Below are 19,336 nucleotides of genomic sequence, written 5' to 3' on the forward strand. Positions count from 1 at the left end.
TCAGGTTTTTGATACTTTGCTAGGCGACTGGTGGTACTCGGATATTGTCATATCCTAAAAGTGGTACAATGGGTGAAAAGATTGAAAAGCCCTGCCCTAGAGACCATTTGAGACAAATGGCTGTCCAGTCTCTTCTTAAAAACTTCCAGTGTTGGCGCATTCACCGCTTCTGGAGGCAGGTAGTTCCACTGGTTAATTGTTCTGACTGTCAGGAAGTTTCTCCTTAGTTCCAGGTTGCTTCTCTCCTTGATGAGTTTCCATCCATTGCTTACACTGACACACACACACAGAGAGAGTTACTTCCTGCAGAAGAAAAGCCGGCTGGAGTCTTTGCATCTTTGGTTTGATCAGTGGGGGAGACCGAAGAGGGGCAGCATATAAAACAGGGTCTGCGGCCCCACCTCCTCCCTGGAAGAAGGAGAGAAAGGGCGCTAAGGAGGTCAGAAAGGACAGGAACTAAAAACTAAATATTAGCTAGAAATTAATAACAGGATATGGACTGTCTATGAAGGCCTATTAAGATATGTATAAGCTAAAAATGCACTGATAAATGTAACAATGAAGTTTTTGTTGAGTTTGGTACAATTAGAAATGTACTAGTTCAGTGATGGCGAACCTTTTAGAGACCGAGTGCCCAAACTGCAACCCAAAACCCACTTATGCATTGTCGGATGCCGGATGGGTGTGGCCCATAGGGTGGGCGTGGTTGGAGCATTTACTGCTTCTGGAGGCAGGTAGTTCCACTGGTTAATTGTTCGAACAGTCAGGAAGTTTCTCCTTAGTTCCAGGTTGCTTCTCTCCTTGATGAGTTTCCATCCGTTGCTTCTTGTCCTGCCTGCAGGCGCCTTGGAGGATAGCTTGACTCCCTCTTCTTTGGGGCAGCCCCTGAGATACTGGAACCCTGTTATCATGTTTTCATATATAAAAGGAGGAATCTGCAGTAACTACAAGCCGGTGGGAAACACAGAAAGAGTCCCTAGCACAGTGTTTCTCAACCTTGAGAATTTTAAGGCATGTGGACTTCAACTCCCAGAATTCCACAGCCAGCATTGCTGGCTGTGGAATTCTGGGAGTTGAAGTCCACATACCTTAAAATTGTCAAGGTTGAGAAACACTGCCCTAGCAAGTTGTTTGCGCAACCTAGCCAATTCAGCTCAGAACAGAGCTTGGGGGTCTTCTACTCCAGCCCCCTGCTCAGGCAGGATATTTGACTAGTGGGAAGACAAAGCATTACATGGCCAGTACATTAAAAAAAATAGTAGGCCAAATAGATAATAATAATACCTATCAAGTTGTTGTCAGGAAACTTCTCCTTAATTCAGGTTGCTTCTCTCCTTCATCAGTGTCCATCCATTGTTTCTTGTCCTGCCTTCAGGTGCTTTGGAAAATAAATTGACTCCCTGCACCTTGTGGCAGCCCCACAAATACTGGAAGACTGCTATCTCGTCCCCCCTGGTCCTTCTTTTCTCTAGACTGGGCAGTCCCAAATCCTGCAGCCGTTCTTCATATGTTTTAGTCTCCAGGTCTTTCATCATCTTAGTTGCTCTTCTTTGCACTTTTTCCAAAGCCTCAACATCGATTAATAGAGGGACAGAATCAAGATCACGTGAAGTATTAATACCACTCTTCAATGCCTTGGTAAGGCCACCCTTGGAATACGGCATCCAATTTTGGTCACCATGATGTAAAAAAGATGTTGAGACTCTAGAAAGAGTACAGAGAAGAGCAACAAAGATGATGAGGGGACTGGAGGCTAAAGCATATAAGGAACGGTTGCTGGAATTGGGGATGTCTAGTTTAATGAAGAGAAGGACGAGGGGGGACAGGAGAGCAGTATTTCAATATCTCAGGGGCTGCCCCAAAGAAGAGGGAGTCAAGCTATTCTCCAAAGCGCCTGAAGGCAGGACAAGAAGCAACGGGTGGAAACTCATCAAAGAGAGAAGCAATCTAGAGAAACTTCCTGACAGTGAGAACAATTAACCAGTGGAACTACCTGCCTCCAGAAGCGGTGGATGCTCCAACACTGGAAGTTTTTAAGAAGAGACTGGAGAGCCATTTGTCCGAAATGGTATAGGGTTTCCTGCCTGAGCAGGGGGTTGGACTAGATGACCTCCAAGGTCCCTTCCAACTTTATTATCATCATCATCATCATCATCTTTTTTTTGTAATGCGGTGACCCAAAATGGATGCAGCATTCCAGGTGTAGCCTTACTAAGCCTTTATAAAGCAGTACTAAGACTTCACGTGATTTTTATTCAATGCCTCTGTTCATGCAACCCAGGATTGTGTTGGCTTTTTTGGCTGCCGCCGCACACAGCTGGCTTGTGTTTAAGGGATCGTCCACTAGGACTCCAAGGTCCCTCTCACAGTTACGGTTTTTGAGACACGTCTCGCCTAATCTGTACTTGTACTTTTTCCTGCCTAGGTGTAAACTATTGGTGTAAACCATTTTAAACTATTAGTTTAAAAAGAGCGCAGCAGTGCATACTGTATATAAAGAACGGGATAATGAAAATGAAACAGGCACCCATCCGATCTGCATGGTACAATCTTACAAATGCAATTACACAGAGGCTTCTGTTGCATGTATGACAGCATATTCTGAACCTGAGCAGCATTTTGGAGATAACTTGTTTCTCAATCTTGGCAGTTTGAAGACTTAGGACTTCAGCTCCCAGGATTCCCCAGCCAGCGTAGTGAGTGTCTCAACAGCTTTAAGCTCCTGGTCTGTGATTCTTTACCAAGCAGCCACAATGGTGCGACTCCAAAACCAATAATCAAGCATAGCTGGCTGGGGAATTCTGGGAGTTAAAGTCCACACATTTTCAAACTGTGAGAATCACTGGTGCACAGTGTCAGAAATGCACAAAGGAGAAGAGATCTTTGCTAGTGGGACTGAGCTGCACAAGGCATGAATGCTGTAGAATCAATCGCCTTTGAAGGCAACACAAGGACTCACAAGCACATCAAAGGAGAATCAGGGCCACAGGGAAATGCCACAGCTGAGACAGATCCCACTCCACACGCCCGGAACGGGATAGGCGACAGAAGCTAGCAGAACCCTTTCCAAAGTGGTTTAAATCTCTCTTGCAATTCCAACGGATGAAAAAAAACAAAGCTGGCAAGCTGGGTGATGACTTTAAAGCTACCTCAATCTGCTTTTGCAGGCAGAGCGAATCCTCCTTGGGCAAAACTGCCAACTCTGCTGGGAGCAGAACGGCAGCCAAGGAGACTTGGCAGAAGGAAATAAGGGTTCAATACACGCGGTCTGCGGTTATTGGTTTTGGAGTGGCACCAGCGCGGCTGCTTTGGCAGAGAACCTCAGATCAGGAGCTTAAAGCTCCTGCGGTACGAATATTATTGTCACCGCAAAATCTGGGCAGTGCGAAACCTCAGGACAACGTGCCAGAGAACGAACGGCAGGCGTCCTTCAGGTGGGGACGTGAGGCAATCTGGTACAGGCAGACCCACAACTTACAATCACAGCTGTGCAAGACAGTTCTTAAGTGGATTTTGCCCCATTGGATGACCTTTCTCACCACAGTTAGAACAATTAGCCAGTGGAACTCCTTGCCTCCAGAAGCTGTGAATGCTCCAACCCTGGAGGACAGCCATTTGTCTGAAATGGTATAGGGTTTCCTGCCTGAGCAGGGGGTTGGACTAGATGACCTCCAAGGTCCCTTCCAACTTTATTATTATTATAGTTGTTAAATAATCACTACAGTTGTTTAGTGACACAGTTGTTAACTGGATCCGGCTTCCCCCGTGGACTTTGCTGGTCAAATGGTTGCAAAAGGGGATCATGTGACCCGGGGGGGACACCGCGACCGTCATAAATAGGAGTCAGCTGCCAAGCGTCCAAATTCTGATCACGTGACCACGGGGATGCCGTGACGTCATAAGGGTGAAAAACAGTCATAAGTCTCTTTTTGTCACTGCCCTCGTAACTTCGAATGGTCATGAAATGAATTGTTGTAAATGGAGGACTGCATGAGTACTGCACTGGGGGCACCACTGACGGGCCAGGCACAGAGAAGCAGAGAGAGGAAGCTCAGGACTGGGGCGGATGCCTTGCCCTGCCCGGGGCGCCTGGTCATCTCCCGGGCTGCCTATCGGACCCTTCCCTGTCTGGGGGTTCAGGGCAGAATCTCAGGGTGGGGGGTCCTATCAAGGCTGGGAGGACTTTTACTCAACAGGGGTTGCATAGAGTAGAGTAGAGTAGAGTAGAGTAGATAGAACAGAACAGAACAAAATATATAGATAGAGTAGATAGAACAGGACAGAACAGAACGGAACAGAACAGAATAAAACAGAGTAGAGTAGATAGAGTAGAGTATATAGAACAGAATATAGAGTAGAGTAGATAGAACAGAACAGAATAGAACAGAACAGAGTAGATAGAACAGAATAGAATAGAATAGTATAGAATAGAAAATATGGAATGGAATGCAGTGGAATGGAGTGGAATGGAATGGAATAGAATAGAATAGAATAGAAAATATGGAATGAAATGGAATGGAATAGAATAGAAAAGAAAATATGCAATGGAATGGAATGGAATGGAATGGAATAGAATAGAATAGAACAGTATAGAGTATATAGCTAGAGTAGATAGGATAGGATAGGATAGGATACTAACTTTATTGTCACTTTGAATGTACACTAATTGGCATACATTAAAATGAAATTTCATTGCATACGCCTCTCAAAGGGTCACCACCTCCTATATACACTACATAAATATGACAAAAATAAATAAATAAATAGAGTTATGCCTATGCCTACATACATTATATGACACAGAGAAACAACACAGTCTAGTTATGCATACAAGTGCGTGGCAAGAAAAAGGAACCTTGCGGGGTTACCAGACGGAGGGCCGAGGGAACAAAGCTATTACAGAACTGGGTAGTCCTGCTATAAATACTTCGAAGCCTCCTCCCAGAGGGGAGCAACAGGAACAGACTGTGAAGTGGGGGTGTGGGGTCTCTAGCAATGCTTTGAGCGCACATGAGCGCTTAGAAGCAGCATCCTAAATACCAGGAGGCAGCTGGCTTCCTATGATCTTCCCGGCTGTCCTCACCACCCTCTGCGTAGACTTTCCATCTGAGGCTCTGCTGCCACCAAACCAGACAGTGATGCAGTTTGTTAAGACGCTGTCAATCATGCCTCTGTCAAAAGTGGCTAGGACAGAAGGAGAAAGATGTGCTCTCCTCCTCCGAGGCACATCTGCATGGCGGGGGAGGGGGCCTTGGAAGAGGTATGCATGCTGCCGATCCTCTTGCAGTAATAAAGATGACGGCACAAGCTTAGTTGGGGAAAGGGGGGGGGGTCCTCTTTGAGCTTGGTTGTTTCCCTACAAATGTAGCAACATCATCAGTGCTACTTTGACAGTGCAACATCTGCAAGAAAATAGCCCAGCTCCAAGAGCGTCAAGGACAGCCCCTCCCTCCCTCCCCAGTTTAACCCTGAAATATGTACCTCCTAATCTAATCATCTAGTCTGGCCTAATGAAGAGAAGGAGGAAGGATGATAGGATAGCAGCATCCCAACATTTGTGGGGCCACCACCAAGAAGAGGGGGGCAACCTCTGCCTCCAGAAATCGTGGGCGCTCCGTCACTGGAGGTTTTTGAGAAGAGGCCAGACAGTCACTTGTCTGAGATGGTACAGAGGTCCTCCTGCTTGAAGGGGGGGAGGAGGGCTGGACTAGATCAGGGCTTTTCAACCAGTGGTACCGGTACCACCTGTGGTCCATTGGCACCTGGCAGGTGGTACGCGAGCATCCTAGAAAAGTGGTAGCGGGGAGGGAGGGGAATGGGCTGAACCGGTGGCAGCACCGCACTAGCCTGAGCGAGAGACGGCTGGAGCTGCAGGGCTGTCAGGGCTCAGGGGAACCGCCAGGATCAGCGCCAGGCTCCAGCTGGAGCTCAGCACTGATCCTGGCGCTTCTGCTGAGCCCAGAAGAAGCACCGATCAGCTGGAATGTTGCAGCCTCTCCAGGGTCTTGTGATTTACATTCAGATGCTTGGCAACTGATTCATATTTATGACGGTCACAGTGTCCCAGGTCATGTGAAGTGACCAAAACCTGCTGCAACCACCCAGTAGACGGGGGGGGGGGGAATAAAAACCAAACACCCCCCACCCCACCCCCGCTGCCAATCCTCAACAGAAATGCTCACAACAATGAAAGCCTCGGACAGGAGGAAGAGTGCCACTGGGTGGGCAGGTGTCTTGCTCGGCTGTGGCTTGGGGGGCACTTTTTTCAGTGCCATTGTAACTTCGAACAGTCACTAAGCGAACTGTTGTAAGTCGAGGACTACCTGTACTTTATCACTTTTTTCCTTTTGGGAGGGGGGGTCATCAAGTTTTTGACACCTTGCTAGGTGACTGGTGGTCCTCAGATGTTGCCATATCCTAAAAATGGTATAATGGGTGAAAAGGTTGAAAAGCCCTGGACTAGATGACCTCCAAGGTCCCTTCCAGCTCTATTCTACTGAGGTTCAGGTAGGTTTCAGAGAAGGGACCCACCAGCTGTGTGTGAACGCCTGCTTCTGCAGCAGTCGAAGGCGCAAGCAGAGAGGGCATTCAAGGGGAGTTCATGAGTGTATGTGCATACGTGCGCACAAACATACAAACACACATTTCCTGCTTTGCCATCCCTTTGTTCCACCCTCTGGTGTCAACAGTTTGAAGGACTCTGCCCGTGAACAGCCCAGGAGAGGCCACAGAGAGGGGCCTTCCTGGCTCTTCCAAAGGCAGATTAAGCCCCTGGGGCAGCCTCGGGGCAGCTTGGAGCCTTTCCTGCAGGTCTGAAGACGGTGGTCACCTTGGGCCAGGGAGCCCCTTTCACCACCTGGCCCTGGGCTGGAGAATAACAGAATGAGAGGAGAGTTGGAAGGGATCTTGGAGGTCTTCTAGCCCAACCCCCTGCTGCAGGGGACGCCCAGCGGTCCTGGCTGCCCCTGTTGGAGCCTTGGCTGCCCCTGCAAGCCCCCTGTCTCACGCAGGGCATGGGGAGGAACCGCACAAGGGCTGGGCCAAAGAGGACACTTGACAGACAGGCCGGCTCAACTGTTCACAGCTGAGAACCAGACAGAGATTAGTCATTAGAGGCCCCTGCCAAGGCCAGCGCCAGGAAGGTCACCTCCCTCTGGCTGGGAAGCCAAAAAAGTAACTCCCCTCTCCCAGGGGAAGACCTGAGTGAGTCAGAAGGAGGCACAAGCGCAGGGGGGGATAAGGCGCTGCTTTGCCCATTGATCTCTTGGTGAGCGAGCATTCTAATAGGGTTGGAAGGGACCTTAGAGGTCTTCTAGTCCAACCCCCTGCTCAGGCAGGAGACCCTATACATAATAATAATAGTAATAATAATAATAATAATAATAATAATAATAATAATAATAAAATAATATATAATGCAAAGAAGCTGAAGAAACAGTAGACCACTTGGTAAGCTATTGCAAGAAGATTGCACAGACTGATTACAAGCAGCGGCATGACAAAGTAGCAACAATGGTGCATTGGAAGACCTGCAAAAAATATCATTTGCCTGTAAGCAAAAACTGGTGGGATCATAAAATAGAGAAAGTCATGGAAAATGATAAAATTAAATTGCTCTGGGACTTCAGAATTCAAACAGACAAGCACCTGCAACATAACACCCCAGACTTAACAATTGTCGATAAGAAAGACAAAAAAGATAACTCCTAATAGACAAAATGATCTGGAGAAACTGCAAGAGAAGGAAGACCAACCTGAATGTGGCATGGAATGACTACAAAAAGGCATTTGACTCTCTGCCACATGATTGGATAATAAAGTGCCTAGAAATAACAGGAGTCAGTAGAAACATCAGAAAATTTGTGCAAAGATCGATGGCACAATGGAAAACACAGTTGCAGATCAATTGTGAGAGGCTGGGAGAGGTTAATATCAAGAGAGGAATATTTCAAGGAGATTCATTATCACCATTACTATTTGTTATTGCACTGTTTCCTCTGTCAACAATACTGAATAACTCAGGACATGGCTATCACACATCAAAAACATCTGCCAGACTATCCCACCTCCTTTATATGGATGATCTGAAGCTGTATGGAAAAACATCATCTGAAATAGAATCGCTGCTCAACACTGTCCGTATATATAGCCAAGATATTTTAATGGAGTTTGTCTTGGACAAATGTGCCACACTTACTATCAAACAAGGAAAAATAATGAAAACTGAAGGAATCAAGATGCCCCACGAAAATAACATTAAGAGTCTGGATGAGGAAGAGTACTACAAATACTTGGGTATCCTTCAAGCTGACAACATCAAGCACCCTGAAGTCAAGAAAAAGATTAGAGGTGAATACATCAAGAGAGTGAAGAAGATCTTAAAGTCCAAACTCAATGGAGGAAATACCATAAAGGCAATCAACACTTGGGCAATTCCAGTCATTAGGTACACAGCTGGAATAGTGGACTGGACTCAAGCAGAACTAAAAGCAATGGTTAGGAAGACCAGAAAAATAATGACAATGAATCATGCCCTTCATCCACGCAGTGACATTGACAGACTTTATCTACCAAGGCAAATAGGTGGGCGTGGAATGCTACAAATACATCAGATGGTTGAAGAAGAAAAAATGGCTTTGAAAGAATATCTGAAGAACAATGATGAAGATGCACTGAAATTAGTATATCAGGAAGGCTTACTGACTACTGGAGAGACCAAACTGGCCTACAAGAAAGACCAAATGAAGAACAGAATAGAGGCATGGGAAGACAAAGCACTACATGGCCAATACATGAAAAAATAGCTGGGAAAGCAGATAATAATAAAACCTGGCAATGGCTAAGAGCAGGAAAATTGAAGAAAGAGACCGAGGGACTAATTCTGGCTGCACAAGACCAAGCCTTAAGGACAAATGCATACAAAGTCAAAATTGAGAAGACAGCAACAGACAGTAAGTGCCGCCTATGCAAAGAAGCTGAAGAAACAGTGGACCACTTGTAAGCTGTTGCAAGAAGATTGCACAAACTGATTACAAGCAGCGGCATGACAAAGTAGCAACAATGGTGCATTGGAAGATCTGCAAAAAATATCATTTGCCTGTAAACAAAAACTGGTGGGATCATAAAATAGAGAAAGTCATAGAAAATGATAAAATTAAACTGCTCTGGACTTCAGAATTCAAACAGACAAGCACCTGCAACATAACACCCCAGACTTAACAATTGTCGATAAGAAAGACAAAAAAGTCTGGATAGTGGACGTGGCAGTGCCTGGAGATAGCAGAATAGAAGAGAAAGAACTGGAGAAGATAACAGAATACAAAGACCTACAAATAGAAATAGAAAGACTGTGGCAAAAGCAAGCAAGGGTAGTACCAATAGTCATAGGCGCCTTGGGTGCAATCCCAAAACAACTGGAGCACCACTTGAACACCATTGGCATTGACAAATTCACTATTAGTCAATTGCAAAAGGCAGCCTTACTAGGAACTGCTTCCATCCTGCGCCGATATCTGTAATGCCATCAAACATCCACATCTGCCTATCCCAGGTCCTGGGTAAGGACTCGATAGGTAGACAAAATGCCAAATCCAGTCTGAACATCTGGCTGACTGTGCGATGATCGATAATAATAATAATGCAAAGAAGCTGAAGAAACAGTAGACCACTTGGTAAGCTATTGCAAGAAGATTGCACAGACTGATTACAAGCAGCGGCATGACAAAGTAGCAACAATGGTGCATTGGAAGACCTGCAAAAAATATCATTTGCCTGTAAGCAAAAACTGGTGGGATCATAAAATAGAGAAAGTCATGGAAAATGATAAAATTAAACTGCTCTGGGACTTCAGAATTCAAACAGACAAGCACCTGCAACATAACACCCCAGACTTAACAATTGTCGATAAGAAAGACAAAAAAGTCTGGATAGTGGACGTGGCAGTGCCTGGAGACAGCAGAATAGACGAGAAAGAACTGGAGAAGATAACAAAATACAAAGACCTACAAATAGAAATAGAAAGACTGTGGCAAAAGCAAGCAAGGGTAGTACCAATAGTCATAGGCTCCTTGGGTGCAATCCCAAAACAACTGGAGCACCACTTGAACACCATTGGCATTGACAAATTCGCTATTAGTCAATTGCAAAAGGCGGCCTTACTAGGAACTGCTTCCATCCTGCGACGATATCTGTAATACCATCAAACATCCACATCTGCCTATCCCAGGTCCTGGGTAAGGACTCGATAGGTAGACAAAATGCCAAATCCAGTCTGAACATCTGGCTGACTGTGCGATGATCCATAATAATAATAATAATAATAAATCTACACTTCGTTCCTTGCATGAAAAGTTTGAATTTTAACACCAAATGGAGCTTGGGCTTTATTCCCCTCCCCTAAGAGCAGGAAAATTGAAGAAAGAGACCGAGGGACTAATTCTGGCTGCACAAGACCAAGCCTTAAGGACAAATGCATATAAAGTCAAAATTGAGAAGACAGCAACAGACAGTAAATGCCGCCTATGCAAAGAAGCTGAAGAAACAGTGGACCACCTGGTAAGCTGTTGCAAGAAGATTGCACAGACTGACTACAAGCAGCGGCATGACAAAGTAGCAACAATGGTGCATTGGAAGATCTGCAAAAAATATCATTTGCCTGTAAGCAAAAACTGGTGGGATCATAAAATAGAGAAAGTCATAGAAAATGATAAAATTAAACTGCTCTGGGACTTCAGAATTCAAACAGACAAGCACCTGCAACATAACACCCCAGACTTAACAATTGTCGATAAGAAAGACAAAAAAGTCTGGATAGTGGACGTGGCAGTGCCTGGAGACAGCAGAATAGACGAGAAAGAACTGGAGAAGATAACAAAATACAAAGACCTACAAATAGAAATAGAAAGACTGTGGCAAAAGCAAGCAAGGGTAGTACCAATAGTAATAGGCTCCTTGGGTGCAATCCCAAAACAACTGGAGCACCACTTGAACACCATTGGCATTGACAAATTCGCTATTAGTCAATTGCAAAAGACGGCCTTGCTAGGAACTGCTTCCATCCTGCGACGATACCTGTAATACCATCAAACATCCACATCCGCCTATCCCAGGTCCTTGGTAAGGACTCGATAGGTAGACAAAATGCCAAATCCAGTCTGAACATCTGGCTGACTGTGCGATGATCCATAATAATAATAAATGGTTCCGAAAAATGAGACTCAAAAAAAGAACTCCAAAGCAAAAAGAATTTCCTTAGAGAACATATTTAGCTACATAATATCGGCACGTTCAAAAGTAAACCCAAAACTGAAACACCCCCCACCCAAAGGTTACAATTACAGAATTAAACTTCCCACCCCAGTATTGTTATTAATCACACTCCCCAATTAACTACTTGCACAGGTTTTCTAATGGAAACTACAGCCTGCCAAAATGCAGTTAGCAATGACCTTGGTTTCTACAGAACACTCTATTGTTATGTCTAAGATAAAACACTCATCCCCCCTCCCAATTCTGTGGCAACTGAAAACGAAGGGAAATTGGCTTCAGCTGAATTGTTTTCAGGGTTGACTAATGATAATAATAATCAGTGCTTTCTTTCTAAAAAAAAAAAAAAAAAGGTGCCAGAACTCACACACGTCATACAACCCACTTTGCCTACCCTACAAGGTTCCATCCAAAAAAGGTGCCGGAACTCCATTCTGGGCATTCTATAAGAAAAAAAGCCCTGATAGGAGTAGTAGTAGTAGTAGTAGTAGTAGTAGTAATAATAATAATAATAATCCATACATGACCGAGTTGCTAAACTAATCCACTGGGCATTGTGTAAAAAATACGACTTGCCTGTGTCCGAAAAGTCGTGGGAACATAGGGTGGAAAAAGTTGTTGAGAATGAGAGGGTGAAGATCTTGTGGGACTTTCGAATACAGACAGATCGCCATTTGGAACACAATACACCGGATATCACAGTAGAGAACCGAAGCGTACAGCTGATTGATATCGCTGTAGCAGGAGATGCCAGAGTCGAAGAAAAAGAACTGGAAAAAATGACGAAATATCGCGACCTGGCCATCGAAACTGCACAATTATGGATGAAATGTATAACAGTGGTACCCATTGTCATCGGGGCACTGGGAACTATATCCAAAACCTTTGCAAAATACATCAAGAATCTATTATTATATTAATTTGTCTGGAATGCCACACGGTCTCCTGCAGGAACACTAGAAGATCTCCAAGGTCCCTTCCAACTCTATAATAATAATAATAATAATTTTGTTAATTATTTTGTTATTTTGAGATTCAGTGATTTTTTGTATAAAATCCACCCACCTGCCTGTGGATTAAGGTGCATAACTTGCAAGGATGTCTGAGTTCCCCAGAAGTTACCATGAAAAAGAACGGATTCCTTAAATACATTGAAAATAGACCCTTTGGATCTGACTCTCTGTCTTAAATGCAAAATAACTTTCGGGGGGGGGTGTTGTGGGTGTGTCAAGCACTAGTGGCCTCCTTCACTTTCTTTCCTTTTTCATTGAATCGGCAAAAGGAAGGAGAAAAGCCACAAAAGCAGAGAGACAGTTCTAGGCCAGGGGTGGGCAACCTCGGTTCTTTTATGACTCATGGACTTCAATTCCCAGAATTCCTAAGTCAGCTATGCCTACCCCTACCCCGAGGTTGCCTACCCCTGCCCTAGGCCCACAGCCACAGCCGAACACAAAATTTCTACCGCTAAGCAAGACATTTGTTAAGTGAGTCTTGCCCCAGTTTGCCTCTTTTCTCTCCACGGTTGTTAAGGGAATCATGCAGCCATTAAATGAATCGTGCAGTCATTAAATGAATCCAGCTTCCCCTGTTGGCTTTGCTTATCGGACGCCGGCTGGGAAGGTCACAAACGGGGGAAATCACGTGACCCCGGGACGCCACGACCGTCATAAATCCAGGCCAGATGCCCAGCCTCCAAATTTTGATCACCTGACATTGAGGAGACTGCCAGGGTCGCAACTGTGAAAAGCACGTCTCTCTTTTTCAGCGCCGTTGTAACTTCACAGAGTCCCTAAGCGAATGGTTGTTAAGCCGAGGACGGCCCGTACTGAGGCTCCCCATAAGGCAGGTGCTTTAAATCTTTTTCCCCGTCCAAAGGCTGGTGACCTTCATCCTCCGTGGGGGGCCTTTGGCTTCCCCTGAGCAAGGAACGCAGCACAGGGGCGCAAAGGGACTCAGAGGTGTACCCAACACCCCTCCACCCCAGCCCCAATTCCCAGATGGGGCCCGTGTTGCCCATCGCTCAAAGTCAGAAAGCCAAAAGAGTTTTGAATCTTAATGGAATGGAAATGGAAATAGAAATAACAATAACAATAACAATAGTAATAATAAAGTTGGAAGGGACATTGGAGGTCATCAAGGAAACCCTAGACCATTTCAGACAAATGGCTGTCCAAGTTTCTTCTTAAAAACTTCCAGTGTTGGAGCATTCACCACTTCTTGGAGGCAGGTTGTTCTACTGGCTAATTGTTCTAACTGTCTGGAAGTTTCTCCTTAGTTTTAGGTTGCTTCTCTCCTTGGTTAGTTTTACATCTGTTGCTTCTTGTCCTGCCTTCAGGTGCTTTGGAGAATAGCTTGACTCCCTCTTCTTTGGGGCAGCCCCTGAGATACTGAAACACTGCTATCCTGTCCCCCCTCATCTTTCTCTTCATTAAACTAGACATACCCAATTCCATCAACCTTTCATAGAAAAAAAATATAAAAAATAGAAATAGCAATATAGAAATACTTTAAAATGAAATTTCATTGCATTCAGCTCTCAAAGGGTCATCACCTCCCATGTACACTACAGATATATGGCGAAAATTTTTTGCATACGCGCACATATATTCTATGACACAGAGAAACAACACAGTCTAGTTCGGGTATAGACATGTACATGGGGAGAAAAACGAATCTTGCAAATTTACCAGATGGGAGTTTGCCAGGGGAGACCCCCAAGGAGACCCCCCCCCCGAGGGTGTTTCCTAGCACACCCACTTCTGCCCCCTCCTGCTCCTCCTCCCCTTCTTATCGTCGCCCACCAGGGGCGGCTGTGGGGATTCCCGTCACCGCCGCCACCACCTGCCAGCCCCCAAACAAAGGAACACCTATTAATAAACGCGGCTGGAGAGGAAACGGGGAGGGGGGGCTATTGCAGCCCTGCTTGGACAGGGTCCCTGTGGAAACGCAAACACTGGCCGAAAACAGCCCCCCTCGGCCGCCCAGCTGCCTGTCGCAGGGAGATTAAAGGCGCCTCAAAGCGCAAAGCAGAGACTCACCTCGGCGGGGGGGGGGGAGGCGCTAAGGGTGGTCTCCGGCTGGAAAGAGAGCGGGAGGGTCTCCTCTGCTGCTGAAGCCAGCCCACCCACCCCTTTCCCAGCTCCAGGCCAAGCTCCCCGGGGGCCGGGCGGGGCTGCCCCGGTGCCAGCCAGGCGGGGAAAGGCGGCCTTGGCTCAGGCCTGGCGCATTCAGCCTGGGCTTCCTCGGGGGCGTCTCGGCTGGGCTGTTTTTTCCTCCAGGAAGAGGAACAAAACGTTCCGTTTCTCATCCAAGGAGCTCCAGCAAGGACCTGAGTCGGGCGTGACACAGCTGGCCAACAATGGCTTCTCTCCTCAACCTCGGTTTCCAGTCCTCATGATTACGAGGGACAGCTCGGCTAAGTGGGCGCTATGGAAACCGCCTTGGGCTGGGCGAGGCCAGGGCAACTCAAGGCCGCTCGCTCGCTCTCTTCCAGCTGCGCCGGGGCTTCCCGTGACCGAACAAGCCCCCCCCCGCCTCCTTCCCAGGAAGCCTCCAGCGCAGTCTGAGCTCCCTGGGACCAGCCGTGGCCCAGATTTCAGGGGTTAAGAGATCCCCCCCTCTTTTGCAGCGCCAGACTTCGGGAGAAGACACCCCCTTCGTCCTCCATCTGCCTGCCACAGTTGCTGCTTCTACACAGGAGATACAAAAAGCCAGACCCTCCTCGGGGCCAGCGACCCCCTCCTACCTCTGATCCCTCCATCTCCTGCTTCTGCACCCAAGGAAGCCACAACTGGCACGGACGTGGTGGTGCCACGGACACAGAGCCCCCCCCCCGTCAGAGCTTTAGGAGAGCCAGTAAGGCCTGGGCATCTGCCCATTGAGGGGGGACGAGGTCTTTTACGCCACCCGGGGCAGGACAGACCTAAGAGACGTCTTCCTCTCTCTTTCCCTCTCTCGCCTGCCTGCGTGGTGGGGAGACGCCCTACCCAGAGGACACCCAGCAACCCCGCCCCAGCACAGGGGTGTGCAAACTGGCATTGCTGATCTGTGCTAATGAACCTGTGCTGACCCCTGTGGGGAAGGGGGTTTCTCTTTGCCCGGGGTGTCATTCCCTGCACAAGAAATTTAAACCTGGTTAGTGGTGCCTAAGCCAGGGATAAATGAGTTTCCCCCCCTCAAAATTAGCCGCAGCCGTTAAGAGCAGGGAGTGTCCAAGATTGGCAACGTTAAGGCCTGTGGACCTCAAGGCCCAGACTGCCCCAGCAGGCACGGGGAAATAATGTTTATTTATTTATTAAATTTATACGCCACCCTTCTCTCCACAACGACAAGGATTTTTAAAAAGGATTTTTAGCTCCTCCTGGAGATTCTTTTTTTCTTACTGTATATGAGATGATATTCCACGCTTTTTCCTTGAGGGGATGTTGGGATCAAGTGAATCCACAAGGAGCAAACTATTACATTACACAACTGAGAACCAGACCACCCTGGCAAGGGGCTGCCAACTCACACAGCCGCAGCAGAAGCGATGCGGCTGAACAGAGCCCACCACCAAAGGCCTTCCCCCCCCCCTACTCCGCCCCAGCCTCTCTGCACACTGACCCACTGGAACATAGCCAGTCGGGGGGGGGGAACGGTGTTGCGGTTCACATTTCCTGCCCCCCCCACACGAGTCCCCGGGGCGGTGGCTGCGGGAGAGGCAGTGACGAGTGAATGCTGAGCGGGGGGCTCTGAGCGGCCCCCCCGAAAAGGCTCCCGTTCTCAGCCTTCGGGCTGCTTACTGGCGGCGCCAACTTCGGCAAACGCGACGCCCGCACCGCCCCCGCCAGTTGCCCACCGGCCCCTCCGCCACAGCCCGCGACAGCTTTCGGGGGGGGGGAGTCGGGAGGCGACCTCCGACCGGTAGCCGCGCAGACCAGCGGGCGTCCCGGCCGGCAGCCCCGAAGTCGCCCGGGGACAAAAGCCGGCGTCGCCGCGGTCAAGAGCAGAGCCGGCGGGGACGCCGCGGCCGGACCCGCCGAGGACCGAGCGGGCTGCCCGGGGGGGACGCGGGCGCAGTTGCTTCTGCCGGCGCCCAAGATGCCCGCGCCGCCCGCCCCGCGCAAATACCTCGTCCGCCCTCGGTCCGCCGCGAGGCTCCAGCGCCGCCGATCGCCCCCGCGCCGCCCGCCAGCCGGGAACAAAAGCCCCGCCGCGCCCGGCAGCCGGGATCCCGCCCCGCCGGAGAGGAAGCCCCGCCGCCGCCTCGGGGAGGGGCTCCGGACCTCCCCTGCCTGGGCGCCCCCCGGGACCTCGTCGCCATCCGGGGGGGCGGCGGGCGGGTCGCCTTCCCGCCAGCCAGGACGCAGAGGGAGGGAGGGGCGGGGGCGGGCTTTCCCCGAGCACCCCTCCCGCCCTCGGAGCCGCAGCGGCAGCGCCGGGGAAGCCCCTCCGCCCCAGCAACCAGCCAACCGGCCGGGCAGCTGCGGGGAGGACCGCCCAGCTGGGGAGCGGCCGGCGGGGTCTCCTTTGGGGCGGGCAGCGGGAGTCGCCATCCGGTGCGCGGAACGAGGGGGCTCCGGGCGGCCGGCAGCTCCGGGCCAGCGAGCGGTGGGGGGCCGAGGCGCCCGTCCCCCAAGAGCCCCCCGGAGGGGCGGCCCGGGCAACGGGGCGAGAGGCCGCGCGTGGCCCGCCTCGCGGGGAAGGAGCCGCGGGAGCCGCCACGCAAGGCGGAGGGCAAAGCGCGGACGGCGCCGCAAGAGCCGCGGTGCGCGAGGGCGAAGCGGACGAGCCGAGCCGAGCCGAGCCCTTCGCTCCCCGCTGAACGGAGGCGGGCAGGCGGCGCTCCCCCCCTCCCCGCAAAACCAGCGAGCCGGATTCTACGCCACCCCCAGCCCGGGCCGGCCGCCCGCCCGCCCACCGAGGGGAGCGCAGAAGGCGCGCTGGGCGCGGCCAAAAGTCCCGGCTGGCTCTTTTCGTGAAACCGAACGGAGAAGGAAGCAGCCCCGCTTCCCTCCCTCCTTCCTTCTCTTTTCCTTCCCTCCTTCCTTCCTCTCTTCCACGATGCTCCATGAAGCGAAAACTTGAACTTTAATCGGGAGAAAATGGTTCCCCGCCATCACTAAAAGCGAACACATCCCGAAGCCCGGCTGGCCAGGGGAAGCCCTGTTCCTCGCCAGGGAGGGGGACCGCGGGGGACCCACGCCGGGGGGAGGGGCCAACTATGGCACCCGGGTGGGGCGGGGGTTTTGGCACCTTGAGCTGCACCCAGAACCCCCCGGGGACCCATCGAGAGCGGCGGCGCGAGGGGAGCGCCACGAGGACCCGTGCGCCACCGCCTCCCGCTTTCAAACGCTTCTCCGGGGCGGCCCCCTCCGAAGCGCCCCTTGGAGCCGCAGGGGAGGCCGCGGGGGGCTCCCAGCGCAGGCGGGACCCTGCAGGCAGCGGCGGGCGAGGAGAAGGGCCGGCCCGGGCCGCCCGAGAGAACCGCGGCTGGCGGGGCGCCTGCTGCCTGCCGGCTCGGGCTTGGGGGACGCGGCTGGGGGTCTCCCGCGGTCCCCGAGGCTCAGCCTGCGGTCCGGTCCTTCCTGGGCAGAGGCCGCCGCCCCACCTGCCCCCCCAGCGCTCCCGCTGGAAGGGAGCCAAGGCGGGCGGCGCGGATCTGCAGGAGGAATCCCGCGGATGTTCGTGAGATTAAGACGGGGGGAGCCGGTTTGAGGTCACCCTCCCCTAAGCCGGCCAGTCTCCCCTGCAGAGCAGCCGCGGGTCCGGGGCAGAGAAGCCGAGCGAGGTGGGGGGGGGGCACCGCGTGCTGGAACTGCAACCCCGGACGCCGCGACCCTCTCCGGGGCTTCCCTCCCCTCCCCACCCCCGCGCGCCGCCCAACCAAAGCCCTTTCCGCTCGCAGCTGCCTCTGTTTTCTCCAGGGTCGTCGGTGCCCGACGCGGGATCTGCCCCGGCCAGGCAAGGACCCCCCTCACCCCGACCTCCCTCCTCCCGGTCCCGCTGAAGGCCAAGCCGCCCCTCCCCTCCGAGACCCCGCTTGCTGGGGTACCCCCCCCCCGAACTCTGCTTTCGGCTGACGCGATTTCTGGGCCGCAAAGCCGAAGGGGGCGATCCCTCCTCGCACTGCATCCCTCCCCCCCCCGCCGCCCATCTTTTACGCTTGGGAGGAGACTGCGGAGGGAGACCCTCCCCCCCACCGCAGCCGTCAAGAGGGGAGGGGGAGACGGTTGGGGGTCCCCGCGGAGAAAGCGCTCCCTTTCCCTCGAAGGAGCCGACAACAGCCGCGAAGCGGGAGGTTCCCGCGCCCCCGCCCGTCTGCATTCCAGGGACGCGCCGCCCCCGACCCACCCGGGGAAGCCCGGCTCTCCGTAGGAATCCCGCCCGCTGCCGCGTGACTCTCCCCCCCCGCCCGGATTCCCCACCCCCCCCGGAGAGGGAGATGCCCCGTTGCCATGACAACAAGGCCGGACCACTCCCGTCTTCCTCCGGGAAGGCTGGAGCCAGGCTGCCAATCATCCCCCCCCAACAGCAGAGGGAGGAGGGAATCCTCCCAACAGCCACGGTTGGGGCCGGGAGGGGGGGCGGGGGCGGAAGGGCTAAGGCTCTTGGGGTCCCCGTGCCCCTTTTGGACCCAGGGTGGGGGGCCTTCAAGCTAGACTGTATCTCACTCACAGGCAGCCCAGGAGGGTGGCAGCCTTTCACTTCCACCTCCCCCCTCCGACGTAGGAGCTGCCCTGGGGGACACTACTGCCACGGCCCCCAGCCCCTCCACAGGGGAGGGAGGGGCCAACCACCAGGGAGCTGCGGGGTGGGGTGTCACTAGAAGCCCAACCCCCTGCAGAAAGATGCTGCTGGGAAAGGGGGGAATCCCCTCAGAACCGCCTCTAGGCACCAGCCTTTTAACCCTTCTGCAGTGAGGCCAGCCGCTTCTGGGTTCCCCCCCCCTTGAGCCCCCCCTTCTAGCACCCCAGGGGTCTTGTTGAGGGGGGGCTGAGGAAACAGGGGTCAGGCCCGGAAGGGGCAGCAGAGCCACCAAGGCCGCTGAGGGCAAAGAGCCGCTGGGCGAGAGAGCGACGGAGGACAGAGG

General features: G+C 51.5%; 1 protein-coding gene across 6 annotated transcripts in view; it reads right to left on the bottom strand.

Annotated features, from left to right (window-relative positions):
• Positions 1-16,443, bottom strand: part of KCNN1 (potassium calcium-activated channel subfamily N member 1) — a 48,578-nt gene extending 32,135 nt beyond the window's left edge. For 4 of the 6 annotated variants that reach the window (XR_005554423.1, XR_005554424.1, XM_039324347.1 and 1 more), the window contains exon 1: positions 16,375-16,443. The gene's annotated coding sequence lies outside the window, so the exon portion shown is untranslated. Of the gene's footprint in view, positions 1-14,303; positions 14,853-15,010; positions 15,318-16,374 lie in introns of those variants that run through there. The other 2 variants (XM_039324346.1, XM_039324345.1) reach the window with 2 other exon arrangements.
• Positions 16,444-19,336: the final 2,893 nt, after the last annotated feature.

Source organism: Crotalus tigris, unplaced genomic scaffold, assembly GCF_016545835.1.
Source record: "Crotalus tigris isolate CLP2741 ecotype Arizona unplaced genomic scaffold, ASM1654583v1 scf7180000024298.760630, whole genome shotgun sequence".
Taxonomy (NCBI): Eukaryota; Metazoa; Chordata; class Lepidosauria; order Squamata; family Viperidae; genus Crotalus; species Crotalus tigris.